Genomic DNA, 16,475 nt, shown 5'->3' with positions numbered 1-16,475 from the left:
TCGTCTTGATTTTAGAACATTTTTAACAACAATGATAATAATACCGCGATTAAAAAAAATAATAGATACCTACTAAATTTAAAATCCTTAGCAGTTTAAAATAGCTATTTATATTTTATACTAATAAATGGAATTTTTTTTTAATTTCTAAATAATTATCGTTCACACACAGTTCATATTTAATCAATAATGTATTTATTACCTATATTACGTTTTACCTTTATAACCCAAATCAAATAAGTAAAATTGTTATCATAATATAAATTGTAACTATATTATATTATAAAATATAACATATTAAATTATTATGATTTTAAAATATTGACGAGAACGTCTCATCTCTATCTTATTCAAAATTACGACTTAGCAAATTGTCTGAGGTTACTTTAATATTTAAATGAATTTAAAGTACCTAGTTATTATCAAATTTAAATACATTAGAACAATAAATGTCTGTGTGGAAATATAGGTTTTTACTATATTTCAAATTTTAAGTGAGTTATTAGTGTAATAGTGTGTCAAATATTGAGATTTAAAAATATTTATAACTTGCTTAAAATTTAAGACATCTTAGAAAACTGACGTTCAAAATACAGTTTTTTACCCTTTGGTAATATACTCCAATAATATGAAACCTTACGACACAAAATTGGTTTTGCTGAATAAAAATTTGCTAAGTTTAGTCAACACGTAGGTAGGTACATTATGACTCCTTAATATTAATTAATTTATAAATGTAGAGTTTTCATTTTTAATATAATGCATAATATTATACACTAATTATAATAATTAATAGTTTTATTTTCATTTTTTTTTACCTAGTTCAAATATATATTAATTATTATTTTTTTTTTTATATATATAATCGCCCATATTTCAAAATGAATGAACCTTTATTTATTTTAAACGCAAACCGTATATGTACAGCTACAGCATAAATGATGTCTTTTTTGTTACCCCTCAAAAGGCCCATTTGGATTGTTTGATGATCTTACACAATAGTGGGTATTAACTCACGGTCATATATTCGATTATTATTTTCTCGGTAGTGCCATGTATTTGGTCGACTGCAGTGTTGTACAAATGGAATTTGAGGATTCGATTCACGTCGGATGGAAAACTGTCAAGGCCTTGTAAAACAAAGGGAAAATCCAGAAGGTGTAATCTTTTTCCCGGAAACAATAATAATAATAATATTATAGTCATGATAATAATATTGGGAGCCATATAAAGCTGGGAGGACAAAGGTGCCTAAGGATACAGAAGGGCCCCGCTGAAGCAAACAAAAAAGAAAAATGTACGAGAAAAAACGAATTGACATAGCCTTTAGGGATTGCAACTTTCAGAATAGATGACCCCTCAAGGCCAGTAACAATTGCTCCCCAGCCGCTGCCAAGGGTCACAAGGAGAAATGTGCGTGTATGAGAGTGAAGACATAGAAGAAAGGAAAATGTAGAAAAGAACGGGGAGACGTCCAAATAAGAGGATTTGAATGTCTGGACCCCACCCAGTGTCCATGTGTATATGATGACGTGTCGGTTTTTGGGGTCTGTCAGCCGGACCAAGACCGATCGGAATACCAAAGCGTTTAAAAGCCCGGGGAGCTTTATACATAAGGGATAATCGCCCTTTCGGTTTATTTCGAACGTTTACGAGTGGAAAAGGATATGGGTTTTTTTCATTCGGCCAGAGAGGGAATAAATGCCGTTTGATCGCGTACGCAGACACCTTTGAACACTTAACATCTATTGCCTTTACGTTTAACTCGCACAAGCTACAATCTGATAAGACAAAACTTACATTAATATGTAGATGGATGAACATTTTTTCAACCAACGCATCATCCGTATAGTGGAATAGTGGTCGATATGTAGTAATTAACGTACTTAAAACTGTCAACCAAAAACAAAAATATTGCTTAAATTTTGATTTTGGATGGATTTGCGTTAGTTTTAAAATTATTGTGTGTATAATTTTGTGCGAGTTTATTCACACGTGCATTCTATTAAATATTAATTTAGATGAGGTTCGAAGTAAGCAATTTTCAAATAGCTTGCATTCGGGTCCTGTAAATGTGTGCGTTGTACCCATAGATAATATAGACTATCTATCTATAGAATATCTATGGTAATTGGTAGTACCTAACTAGTAAGAGATCATTAGTGTGTGTAACTTTAAATAAATAATAGTGAAGCACAAACCTCGGCGTTACGCGTGTAAACGGAAAGCAATTTATATAATTATAAATGATAGTAGAATAAATTATAATTATAATAAATTAAAAGGCTCTGGTTGGATACATTTTTCGAACGCAATTATTTATTGTTCATTATATTTAGTAATAATATTATATTAATTTGCATCAAGAAAAGTGTCGTAAATGAACACACAATACTTAATTTCTAACTATTATTTTATAATATCTTGATCCAAATCTGAATTTGATGTAATTTCGAATTTCGTTTTAAAATCGTTATTTATAACAAGCCCCATATTTTTTGGACATTTTCTTAATAAAATTCTATGTCACAAATATAAGCTCAAATCACGCATAATTGTAAAATTGATTTTCATAATCATTACGCTTCATTATTCTGATGAATGATAAGAGATTGATAATATTAGCCACCCTACAATTAGTACGCGTATGACACAACGGCCGAAACAGTAAAACACGAATATATGAGTCCTGCTTCTGTTAATAAGAATTGTAAAAAGAGTAAATTTCGTTTAATTTCAATAAGATCCCTACATTTAGGATACAATCTATGAATAATATAAATTGATTGCAAATTCTAAAAATTGGACCGACGAGTAGATATTGCAAATACAACTAAATAAATAAATATAACAATATTGAATTATTGTAGTATTAACAACTGATAATGTATCTAGCTTAAACGTGTTTTATACATATAGGTAGATAGTGTCCGTGACATGGCGTTGTGACCGATAATGTTGTTCATCATCAACTGTGTTGAGTGTTTGGTTCCAGTTATATTGCAACACAATAATATTCCGAGTTCGCTTCGTTGACAAATCTGATGACTAAAAAAAAAAAATCGATCAACGCGTGTAAGTGGCGGGGTGCTATAACGTGCAGTGGGAAGGGGTTTGTTGGTGGAAAACATGAATAAAAGAAAAGTTCTATATTGCCGCTGTCGCCGTGGCTATACGCAATAGTCTCAGCGCCGTGCTGGTTGTGGAGGGGGGGGGGGGTGGTGAAGGATGAGTGGGTGGACGCAGTCGCCCCGCGCCGTTATCCGTCCGCACTCCGACAAATTTCTTTACGCTCAATATGTATTTATTCTTAGATCGTCGTCGTTGCAAAAAGTTCAAAGGTCCCGGCCAGATACGCCGCATGAATAAAGCATCGCGTTCCCCTCGGCCGGGCGCAAATCCCTTTTGTGCTGCAAAAGCCACTCCTTTCGTCAGCCCGCCACTCCCCGAGGATTTTTCGCGTATAAATGTGCATATATATATATATATATATAATACAAATATGTATCGTGTGTGATGTACATGCGTGTAGAATGTATGTATGTAAGTGTGTGTGTGACGTTTGTGTATAATATATATATATATATATTGTATTGGTATGTATGAATGTGTATGCGTGATGAGTGTGTACACGCGTTACACGAGTTCTGTCAACGCGAATAAAAATATATGAATTGTACGGCCCGTGATATTTCGTTTATAATATTTTCAATCAGCGTCACCGTACACGGATTTCGTCAAAACCGAAATCACTTGGTTTCTGATCGACAGTGATGTTAAGTTATACCTAACGTGACCATAATTTTTTTCCTTCAAAGCGGGACACCTGTACATTTTAATAAGAAAACCATATAATTTTGCGTAAAATAACAAATTTTTTTATTGAATAAAAAACATTAATTGTTTATATGAAAAATGCGAATAGTATATTAATCATAATAGTCTCCCAACAATTATAGATTTTAGTGTTTCACAGTTTACATAAAATATGTAGGTATACGTCATATACTGTTAACTGTATATAGATACAGTCAGGGGCGTCATTTGGGGGGGGGGCGGGGCAGGGTATGCGGTTGCACCCCTTATTTTTAAAATGTTACAATTGGCCTGTGCCTTGCTGAAGCCTAAAATAATGCACGAGCCACGAATGCACAATTATTTATATCAGGCATCGGCAACCCGCGGCCCTCGGAACTTTTTCTGTGGCCCTCCAATAATTCATGGTGTTTAAAATTTTAATTTTTTAGTTTAAATTGTTATAAATATTTAAATAATATTTAATCATGACTATTGTATAACAATGCGAGATAAGCTATGATCGAGAACGTAATCTAATCTTCAAAAATCACACTAGTAACTTAATATTTGTATACTAAAGTCCATTTAAGAATTAATTAATAATTATTTTTAAACTTTTAAATTTTCTCTACTAATGTATTTAATTAAAAATTAGTTAATAAGGACAACTGCGATGTTAAAATCATAATATGTTTGTTGCTATCTGTAAATATATTAGTATTATTTGTTAAAATTATATTTTTTAATATTTTAATTTTGTATGCGGCCCTTCATAAAAAACTGAAACAAATTATGGCCCGTGTAGGTAAAAAGGTTGCCGACCCCTGATTTATATGATTTAAATCAAATTGTAATAACCGGTCTATAATGTATGGAAATAATTAAATGCAGGATAATATACATATATACGTATGTATATATATTTTTATATGGCCTGGTGAAATTTCAAAATGGCCTGCTTGAAACTTCGCACACCCGAAAAAAATCTGAAATGACGCCCCTAGATACAGTATAAATGTATGATTGTGATATGTGATCAATAATTAATACCTACCACATGTCGACTTTTCTTAAAACGGGAAATTTTTAGGTTCATTGGGGACGGCGGGACACTTATCTCGAAAGCGGGACGTATGGTCACGTTAGTTATACCTTATATATATAGACTCCTATCCTATAGTTACGCTATCTGAAGTAATAATATGTAGCTATATGCCATATAATATACGCATGTAAAGCTGTAGGGCATGATGCTGTTGTTTCGGGCCACCGTATATTTAGATGCAGTAAAATTAATTTTGACATGCATAATATTTTAGCCATTAGCTATTAGGTGCCTATAATAACAATTTTATTGTTGATTTTTTAATTTTTAATTTTATTATATCTGTGATCTACGGTAACTGTAGATGTTTCACTGTCTAGTAACACACGACTCTTTATGGCACACATACTAACCAAATTTACATATAATTCGTTAAAAATATGTATTTAGTCGTCAGTATGATCGTATGTGCAGCAGATTGTACGTTATTTTAACGGATTTTTAAAACAATTATTTTGAAAATATATTACAATATTCTTTTATGTACTTTTAGCTTTAGAAACCAGGAAGTATTGTTAGCATGTGCCTCGCAATGTGTGTTTTTTCTCATAATTATTGCTCTCCCTCCTGCAAGGTTTAGTATTTCATCATATTTATCTCGTTTTAGGAACCCTAGTTCGTCAATATTCGAATTCGTGTGTGTGCGTGTAGTTATTAAAACTCCTTGAATGAGAGGACAGTGGAAATGCGTCCAGGCAGACGAGATACGCGTTGGAATCAAGACACCGTTATATCGTGTGTGTGTGTGTGTGTGTGTATACAATATGAAAAAAAAAAGTCTTACCGCTTTGATTGGCTTCGTGTTAGGGAAAGAGATGCTTATATACTGTCCGGCCGGAGATATCATTCCAATTATAACTGACCCTGGGATTGGTAATAGCTCGGGGTAGAGGACTTTAGCAGTAGGGTGGACTGGTCGGGACGGATAGACGGACATACAGCCATAAGGGGAGGCTAAGGGTGTATGTGTGGGGGAGGGATAGTCCGGAAGGAATCTTTTTCGAAATAAAGGAACGTGCCGAGCGACGAGCTTTTTGGCGGGTCCCGATTAGCAAAAACTACTGCAGGAGACCGGATGTGTTGAATGCTATCACAACGTAATGAAGGTTCTTTATATATATATATATATATATATATATATATATATATATATATATTGAATTATAGAGCTTTAAGTCCCTTTCTCTATACATAAATAAATTATATACATTCAACTGCCTATAAGGGGGATGCCAGGAATTCGTAATTCAATACGTTCATCATTGTCTCGTGCATTCTAAGTGTAGACAGTGTAGTATATACGTTTCATTTACGCGTACCTATATATAATTACTAAGCAGGTAAATATAATGATATGTTTTAGTTAAATCTCGTCACAAAATTAATACCTACTTTACCATCATAATTTATCGACATAATTAATTTACATTTTATTATTGTATGACAACAATATGATTTTTGTTTCGTTCGCCCAATAATAGAAACTTTTCTTACTATTAAGATTTATTATTCGATTATATTACTATACCTATAAAGCTATAACGACTCCTATACAGATAATTGGATTTTAAGGGATTTTCCATGATTATAAGGTATACAATTAATTTAATCTAAAATATTTTTAAATTGTATACGTTTGTATAGGGACATTTTTGTCTTTACTAGGAGAAATATTATTTTCATTATTATTTATATAGGTGCAATGATTTATTTATTTAATTTACAACGAAATGCCTTACTTTTGGTTGGTATACATAAACATAATGTAGTTTGATAGATTATATTCAATATTCTTATATTTTTTTGTCATAAACGACAAAACTATAAATAGGTCATGGAAAACACAAATTGTTGTTTAGGTACCTGGTATTATGGCATAGTATCGTATTACTTTCTTGCTGTTTATTTTCTAATATTTTGATTTTTATCAAAGCAATAAAATACCCATTGATACATTTAAGCTTTAAACTTTAGCCCCTTATAAACTTTTGGCGTTCAAATATAACGGGAGCCATTACTGCTTAACTCGTTACTGTGGATCCGTATCGGATTTCCGTTTGGTCGTTGGGCTTTCTCGATTTGGCGATTTTAAGGAAGAAAATGATGATGATGCTAGAATAAGGACTAAAGTACCTACCTTGTATGCTATCTTACGTATAAGTATATATATATACTTATATACTCTAGTGACTTTGAAGAATATAGGTACATACCTTAAATTACCAAGTAACTGTAGTAACCGATCTATAATAGGTAATCGAATAATCTAATTTATATTATTCAACAGAATGACTCTTAAGACTCTTAATTACTAATTTTATTAAAAATAATTGTTTTTTCCGTTTTAATTTTTTATAATTTATATTAATTGCTTATTTTATAAAGAAATACATAATTTATTACATAAACATCAGAAATGTATTATTTAGATATTTTAGACTTATTCAATGCGGTTAACTAGAACTACACGCCACTTACCAGTTACCAATGAGCATTGAATATATTGAATCTGTGAAAAGAAGCTTACATTTTTTTAAGTTGCATATAATATTATATTTAAGTTAACTAGTATAGGATTTAAATCGAGGAAATCGTATTGTGTCAGAAAACTATATAGGAATACCGAATTACAGATGAAATCGGAAATTGATTCGCATGTGCCTGCAGTGAGGCATTGATTTGAGGGGACAGAAAAAGCCATTAATTTTTATTGTCAAGTTTTAAAAAATATAATACAACTTGGCACTCTAAAACTAAATAGTAATTTTCGATCCGCAGAAATCCTGAACTATATTTAAGGATGCTGATCAGTCACCCATCCCCACAACCCGAACTGGTGTGCCCAGCGATAATTGCCAGATGAAAAATATCGGTAAAATGAACGCACGGATGGATACAACGGACGTGATCTACATTAAAGTGCATTTTTTCTTTCTTTTGCCCATCCGATTTATTACACGTGTCCAATAATAACGTATCGTATTATAATGCTTTCGTTTGGATTCTTTCGCGTTTCCTAATCGTGACCGTTGAAAACTTATAAATAACAATACCACTGGTATACGCCAGTACTAATAAATAACGATAATAATAATAATAATAATAATAATAATAATGACTGAATAAAGGAGAAAATCGAAGTAGTGGATAATTTAATATGGTATTCCTTTTTTCGCTTCCACATCTCTCATCGTCGTCATATGTGTGTGTGTGTGTGTGTGTGAGAGAGAGAGACATAGTTGTGTATATGTGCGTGCGCGTTTGGAAAACTATGGTATTATGATTGATAAAAACATTTCCGATAATTCTGTCGGAATAAAGTTATCATCATCATTATATTACGATTATGCCGTTTCGATATGCTTTTTTATCGTCGGTAGGGATAGAGGGATAATAACTGAACCCGATTGTGGTGACTGCGGATCCTGCATCAGCAGCGTGCACGCAGTGCCGGTCGGTTTTCCACGCACTTCATTACCATCCGTCATCGCATCGGTCGGGTGCGTTTAGTAAAAATAAAATATATAGTGTGCCCTCTCCGGACCAGACGCGTTACGGCCGTTAAAAAAGTAGCATTCCCAATAACACTAATAACAATAATAATAATATATGACGGAATAATAATAATATGTGTATACATATCATTATGTTCAACAATGACGGCAGTATTCGTAGATATTATTATACACAATACGATTATTATTATTATTATTATTATATTATGATGTTTGTCGGAACAAACGAAACGGGGGAGAGTGTGGATCGGAAAATAGAGAGAAAGAGAATGATGAGACAGACGTCTTAGTGTTGTCGTAATAATGACAAATAGCTCGTTCACATACATATGAAATAATAATAATAATATTATTATTATTATTATTATATACGTCGTATCTTATTCTGTGTCCATTGTTATCAAAATACCATGTGTGTGTTGGCCACCGCCGGCGTGTGATAACCTATCCTATAGCCACCTGATTTACCTGTCATAATTTTTAATGAGGTTATACACGGTATGTGACTTAATTTGAAAAGGGTAGTACGTGCACGGTGTGATTGTCAAGGTTGGTTAACTCTTGTGATTGTGACTACCTATATACTTACGTATAAGTGACGCGGTCGCGCGCGCGATGGAGGGCTACCGCGGCTCATGGGATAGTGTTGTTATATTGTATTATCTTATAGATAATCATATTTATTATGACGTATCGTACGCAGTCACATAAAAATCTGATATTACAATAAACGAGATGTAATGGAGAACATTCTCGCGGTCTTTTCTTATTCGGTACCGCTTGATAAATATCTCATGCGAGCATCGGATCGAATTCGTCAAAAAAAAAAAAAAAAAAAAAAGAATCACAAAAAATATGGCGTACTATAGGAAATAATTATCATGAATTTTATACAATCCATCAATAATTAAATAATAATGTGGCTATGCCACGTACATGTATTATATTTTCGTTTAGGGCGCGTAAATGCGTAATATCCGTAATCTATACGGATATTGCGTAGCTAACATTTAGTTCGGAATTTCGGATGATACACATTACAGTATACATAGATATCGAGTACTGTGCACTGTGTACATCGCCATTGAGAATGTCAGTTTAATAGATGTGTTAAATTTAAATGCATCGATGAATTGTTGCACATCTATAAAATATAAAAAGATTCCTCGCAAGACTTGTAGGTCTGTTAGCATAAATATGTATATAAATTTATTCTTTTAGGTTCATAAGATTTTTATTTAATCTGTTACAAAAAAAAAAAAAAATAAATAACAATAAGAACCATTGATGGTATATATCTAAAATAAATATGAAAAAATAAATAAAAAGGCAGATTAGACAGACTGCAGAAGCCTCTCAGCGGAGATAGGTATACTATGACATAGTGAAGAATTTTGTTAAGCTAGCTGCAGGTCATGACACCATTGTCTTTTAAGTCTTTTAATCGGGTTGGCTTAAATATATTTTATGATGTTATTAAAAATTGATTGTACGATTATTTGTAAAAATGTATTTGGAATTAATTTTTGAAGATGTCATAGTGTGTTCAAAATAAAATAATCGATTGTATATGTTAGAAATTTCAAGTAGGTACCAATGAATATTATTTGTTTGAATTGCAACAAAATAAATAAAGTCGTTATATGTTCTTCGTTTAAAAATGTATTACTTCAAAATATGAACTCAAATGTCCGTGAAATAAATTGTGTATATATGGTTATAAAATTGTTCATAGGTAATATAATAAAACACTTATATATCAACAAGTACCAATATATAGGTAGGTAGTCGGTAGGTAGTATATATACGACTTTCTGAGCAATTATATAAACTCTATACGTAAGTAACTATAGATATTTGTCATTTAATGATGTCAGAAAGTTTAAGTTTAGAGGATAGGTAAAACTCTTGTCAATGGGTATTCGTCTTGAAATTTTTTTATAGTATTGCCTGTATAGTCTATAATATATTAATATCTAATATATTTAAGCGTATTTTACTTTAATTTCGATCTAGTAAAAATTTATTATTACATTTTATTTTAGATTTTATGTATACAATGTGAGACATGTTTCTATTTATTTTCCCGTGCATTATTGTTTGTTTTTAATCACTTGTCTATAATTGACTTGGAAGAACCGAAAAGACAAGATTTTGATTTTCTCTGTATAGTTTCTCCTAGCGTACATACAATATTAAAAGAATCGTCGAAAGAAGTCATTTAACCGAGCTCCAACACCAAGTTTCTGTATTTTGTAAACAATTGTTTAATATGTCATCTAAAAATCACCTTGTCCCTATAAAGTGTGAAAAAAAAATTATTGAAAATATTTTCCTTGACACGTTATGTGATGATTAAATTCTATTATTCTCATGTATATAATAATTATTTATGTACAATGTACAAATAATTGTTTTAATTTATAGTCCTTTAATTTTTTTCTATTTATAGGTACTTGATTATAGTTATTAAATATAAGGGTCAATAACTCAATAATACAATTGAGATAATCGTTATTTAACATAATATTATGTACAGCAACAACTATTTTATTATTGTAGTAAACTGTTTGGCGTATTGCATTTTCTTATCACTCCGAAAATTTTACTCAAATTTGTCAATGTTATAAATTACTTTTTATAGAATTTACAGCTCATCATGATGTATTAAGACTGATATTTAACGCATAATTTTACGACGGAAAGATATACCTACTTAGAATAATTAATAAACTTTTTCATCTGTCATTTGTATAATGTTATTTGGTTTCAATAAAGTCTTATAGATTTTGTGTTATAAAATTTACATTTGTACACACGCGGCACAAAATATATCATTGATATATCAATAAACATTTATACATAGGGATATCGTATGTATAGTCTAGTTTTTTGATTTTCTTTTGAATTGCCCAGACAGGAAATGGAAATGTTCATTAATGGTCAACTGGTCAGGCACGTACACAGCGTACCTTATAGTTTATAATATTATATTATACATGATGTATAGTAAAGGTAGTAGTAACCACAGCAATAGCCCAAACCAGGGGCTAGTTATAATAATATACAACGCTGTAATCATTTATAACCTACCAAGTTGTGAAGAACGGACGATAAACGGACGGACACCGAAGTCGACGGATGCGGCGACACAATACGATATATCATTATCATTATTATTATTATTATTATTATTATATTATATTATAGTGTACTGTCAAAACGTGTGAGGTAAAGTAGGGAAGATGAAAAAAAAAATAATAACAACAACAACAAAAAATAGAATATCTCGTAGCAATCGAACACAATCTGTGTGTGTGTGTGTCGATATAATATAATTTAATAATAATAATAAACAGGGTGTGATGATGGTAATGATAATGACGAATCGGATCTGTTCGGGTTAATTTCCGTGTGCCGGAACGAAACGTGACGGACCACCCACCGGTGCGTAACGACGGCGGCGACCGGCGGACGAGGATGCGGAAAAAAATCGCCAGTCCACCAACATCGCAACGCCCATGGTTTGACGTTGGTCATTATTATTATTTATTATCATTATATCTATAGTATGTCAGTTTATATATTATACCTACACGTCGTGTGTGCGATTTTTTCTCGTTCGTCGCCGTTGACAGTCGTGGGAATGCAAATTTTTCCAGTCCACGTACCCGTGTCCAATCGCACACGTTCACGACAACATATTCATATTTATCATTATATTATCTCAGAGTAGTTTGACTACGATAAGTACAATATATAATAATAACAATATTATTATTATTGTTATTACTTATTATTTATATCATATTATTTGGCGTAAGTGTTAGCCGCCGACGACGCTATCGCGATGTCCACACATTGTGCGGATGTTTAATAATTCCCATCGCCTTTCTCTAAGAAATGTGTTGAATTCTCGCATCTATCTTTTTGTTACTTGTTTGATATTTTTGTTTTTGGAATTCGGTTGTAATATGCAAACCATCTCCTAGTTTTGGGTTTCAAATATTTTACGATCGAGTAACCCTCAAAGATATAAACCTCAATCAACTGTCCGACGACATAATATGTAGAACATACTATAGGACCTGTTCTTTCTAACACCAAGCATAATATTCGTATTCCTTCAGGAGACAGGACGCTAGGACAAGCTGTGTCACTGTACGAGCATACACAAAATGTTATATTTGTGTATTGTGTATACTCAAAATAAATAAATAAAAATGTTTCTCTCACAACGTTTGACCCCAATTCCAAGGGTTATCTAAATAAAAAAATAATGATAATGATGATGTAGGTACCTACTTATAATAGGTATTTAAAATACATTGATCATGTTTTTGATCTATTTTGACGGGTCTGCTTACATATGCTACGTATAAACAGGCATCATATTTATTATTTTATTTGAATATTGTCTCACCTGTTTGCCAACGAAACCGAATAACATTCTAGACCCCAAGCAAGGCTGAGCTGATGACTGATAACTTTATAAAGGTACAAAATGAACAGTTTAAATTTTTTTTACCTATATAGGTAAACAATAACATTAAGTATAAACGCTCCAATAGTAGGTATATTATTTTCAGTAGACGGAGTAACTTATCTAACCACTATAGGTACAGCCACACCAATAAGGTTCACCATAGAAAAAACTAAGCGTAATATCATAAAGCATTAACTACAGATTTTAAATACATCGACTTGTTCATGTATTATTGTTATTCGTGTACCTATGTTTCGTTCTAAGAAATATAAAAAAAATAATAATACTATTATTACATATTTGTTTAAAATAGTATATACATTATACCTATAATGCCTGGATTATTTATATTTCCAGTAACACTTTAATAACTTTGTTAAAAGGTTGTATTATAAGTAAATAAAAGTAATAATTAAAATTTATTTTCAAATATTTTAAATTTCTAGATTCTTATTTAAGTTTATATGGAATCAATAGGAATCATATTTCTAAACCGAACCGTTAGTTATCAAAATGACTAACTGTTATCATAAATTATATTATTTAAATAATGGTTTGAAGTTGAAATTGAAACACATTTTTTATACTTAATTACATAGGTAGGTATATCTGCAGCTTTGATGTATGATTACTGTTATTATTTGTTATGTAACTTCATAATACCGTATTCATAAATTTATTATTTGGTTTAATTTTATGTAACTTATTATTTATGAACGCATAGTTATGTAGAGTTCGTTTCAATTTGTAGGCTCTTTGTAAATGAGCCTTTTGAAAACGATTCTATTCTAAACCTTCATAAATATACTTAACGGATTTTTATAATAATTTCTTTGTTATAACAAAAACATTAGAAAACTATAATATTTTGTCCAAAATATTATCTAAGTTTCATTGATTTTAAAATTATGTTTGTTTTTTTTTTACAGGTTTGTCGGAAACGTAATGCAATAGAAATCACATTGAGCTCTTTTGGATATTCAATTCATTATACGATGGTGACATGTTGAACTGACTTTAGAGTCATTTGTACAACGATCGATTTGTTTGATTGATTGTTAACACTTTTAATAATTTAAATTAATTTTTTCAGCACTTTCGAACATTGTTCAGAACAGTTTGTTTTCTATATTATATTACATACTGTGATTTGGAGTTCATCTATGAGGATACCCTAGTTTTCGCCACGAAAGTACTTCGTCTTAAACCATAAGTTAAGTCATGTGTACAGTACTAGTTTTATAATACCTACTGTTGTTATCGTTATTTTAAAATATATTTCTGATTAGTTTTTTTTAGGTATAAAACAGCAGCTACACCTGCAGCCATGAACGAATGAAAACGATGCCGTCATCTCTGTATAAGTTTAAAATTTAGAATATTTGTAGGTATTGTAAACAGTTATAACGAGCACCTATAATAATATCGGAGTAAAATTATATTGTATAACAGTGGATAAATGGATCTGTGATTAAGTCATTTTATTGTACTCGATAAAAAAATAATCCGACCAAATTAACATAACAAGTTAATGTTATATGACATTGTGTTGATAGGTAAAACAAAAAGCGATAGTAAACAGAACCAACGTTTTTCGGCACACGTTTGCAACCGTTTTAGGTATAACGTACAGCAATTCGGGCCGTATAATAATAATATTCACACAAATGCCACGAAAGTCGTGTACGAATGGAAGGGAATCGAGTGTATAATAATAATAATATACGATGGTATATAATATTATGCGGTGATGGGGTTAGTCAGTTAGGTGTCGTGTGGGAGGAGAGCCACGTTGCGAAAACTTAAAAATAAAAAAAGTCGGTTATGGTGGGCCAATCGAAAAGCAATCCCGTCTTCGGCGGCAAAAGAAAACGTGTATATATATTATTGGCTGTAGGGTGCTGAGGAAGTGGGTAGCGGAGTTTATATTGCCGTCCGATAAAAAGGAAACTCCTCTTTATTTCCGGAGGTGGGAAAGGGGCAGGGGAGGGAAAAAAACTAAAAACGAAAAAAGGAGAAAGAAAGCAGGGGCCGGCGGGGAGAAAATAGAAAGAATATAAGGAAAGGATAAAGGACCGTTTTCCATCCCGAGATTTCGTCCCGGACGCAAAATAATGTATACGACGACCACCGCCACCACCATCACCATCGCCACACCGTATATAATATATATGTATACACACTCGGGCGCGGATTGTAAATGCGCGAGCTTTACACATGATTGCGTCCGAACGGTTACCAACGGCAACGGTCCCCTCCCCCCCGCGCCGCAGCATCCGATATCGTCTCCCTGCCGATATATCTATCCCCCCCTCCCCTCGCCCATCACTCGCGTGTACTACCGCCGCCGTCGCCGCCGTGGGATTTTAATACAACCGACTTTCATTGCGGTAAAAATAATGCTGCCCTCTCCTGCACCGATCGAAGGGCGGGCGGACGGGCAGGCGGTCGCGTGCAAGCGCAGTCGTCCGCCGCTCACCGTGGTCCGGGGATTGCACCACCCCGCGCTGCGCCTATCTATACACGACCACGCGCCTTCCACTCCCAAAAGCGACCCGAAAAGCGCCCTTTTTCGCGAAATCGTAGGCAATAATCAATAATTATACATACATATATATATATATATGTACGAGCCGACACACACACACACACACTGCAAAACGACGGTACACACACGGTGCAGTGTGTGCAGTGCTATATATATATATAAATACAACGAATGTGTATTAGGGCCCTCGTTTCGAATTCGCCACCACTCTCCTCCTGCCAGCGTCTCGAAGGATTCGGCTGACGATTAGCCAGCCGGCAACAGACTCAGTGGTGCACGTCGTCTATAAACTTATATATATTATATATATATTACATAATATATGTATATACGGTGCCCGTGGCGGTGACGTGAGTGCGCGCGCGCTTACACGCACGTAGGGTGTACGACCTTTGCCCGTTTTCCTCGGTAAATTTCCGTAAGTCCTTAACTCGGCATCCCACCCCAAAGGGGTACGAGCGAACGACTGATATTATAGGGATAGAGAGAGAATTACTATTCATATAATATATTATACATATACACTTGACATATTTTATGTACGATACACATGGCCACATGTGCGATGGGCATGGGCCTAAATGACTAATATATCATTATATCATAGTATAATATTATTATTATTATTATATAAATGTATTATGTGTTACGTATGTGTTGTTTGAATATTGTGTTAAATAAAACCAACCAGGTTTATCTTTGAAACAATGTTTGCCACGGTGTGGCGCAATTGGATATTTTTTGAATAATATGCGCAAAATTTGTTGAACAACCGCATCCACCGTATTCGTTGAGCAACCGTAATTTCCGTCGAGTCAATCAATTAAAAGAAAAATTTACACTCTTTATATTTTATGTATAGACAACAAAACTCTAAAGATTGAAGTTAGCTGAGATTAGTGTTCGGTGTATAAGTTTCGACCAATTATTTGTCTGCGTTTTCTATACAAGCTAGCGTATATAGAAAACTGAAGTACCTACTCGTATAGCAGCTCAGGTTTTAAACATTTTGACGTCACGACT

At 32.8% G+C, this 16,475-nt stretch overlaps 1 long non-coding RNA gene across 4 annotated transcripts in view; it reads left to right on the top strand.

Annotated features, from left to right (window-relative positions):
• LOC107167637 (uncharacterized) overlaps positions 1-16,101 on the top strand; it is a 67,106-nt gene extending 51,005 nt beyond the window's left edge. For all 4 annotated transcript variants that reach the window (XR_016190627.1, XR_016190626.1, XR_016190628.1 and 1 more), the window contains one exon: positions 13,834-16,101. This is a non-coding gene — a long non-coding RNA (uncharacterized LOC107167637). The remainder of the gene's footprint in view (positions 1-13,833) is intronic.
• Positions 16,102-16,475: the final 374 nt, after the last annotated feature.

Source organism: Diuraphis noxia, unplaced genomic scaffold, assembly GCF_037042655.1.
Source record: "Diuraphis noxia isolate RWA-SAM2 unplaced genomic scaffold, SU_Dnox_SAM2 contig0002, whole genome shotgun sequence".
Classification (NCBI taxonomy): Eukaryota; Metazoa; Arthropoda; class Insecta; order Hemiptera; family Aphididae; genus Diuraphis; species Diuraphis noxia.
The sequence above is the reverse complement of the archived record's forward strand: the minus strand, read 5'-3'. Positions and strand labels throughout refer to the sequence as shown.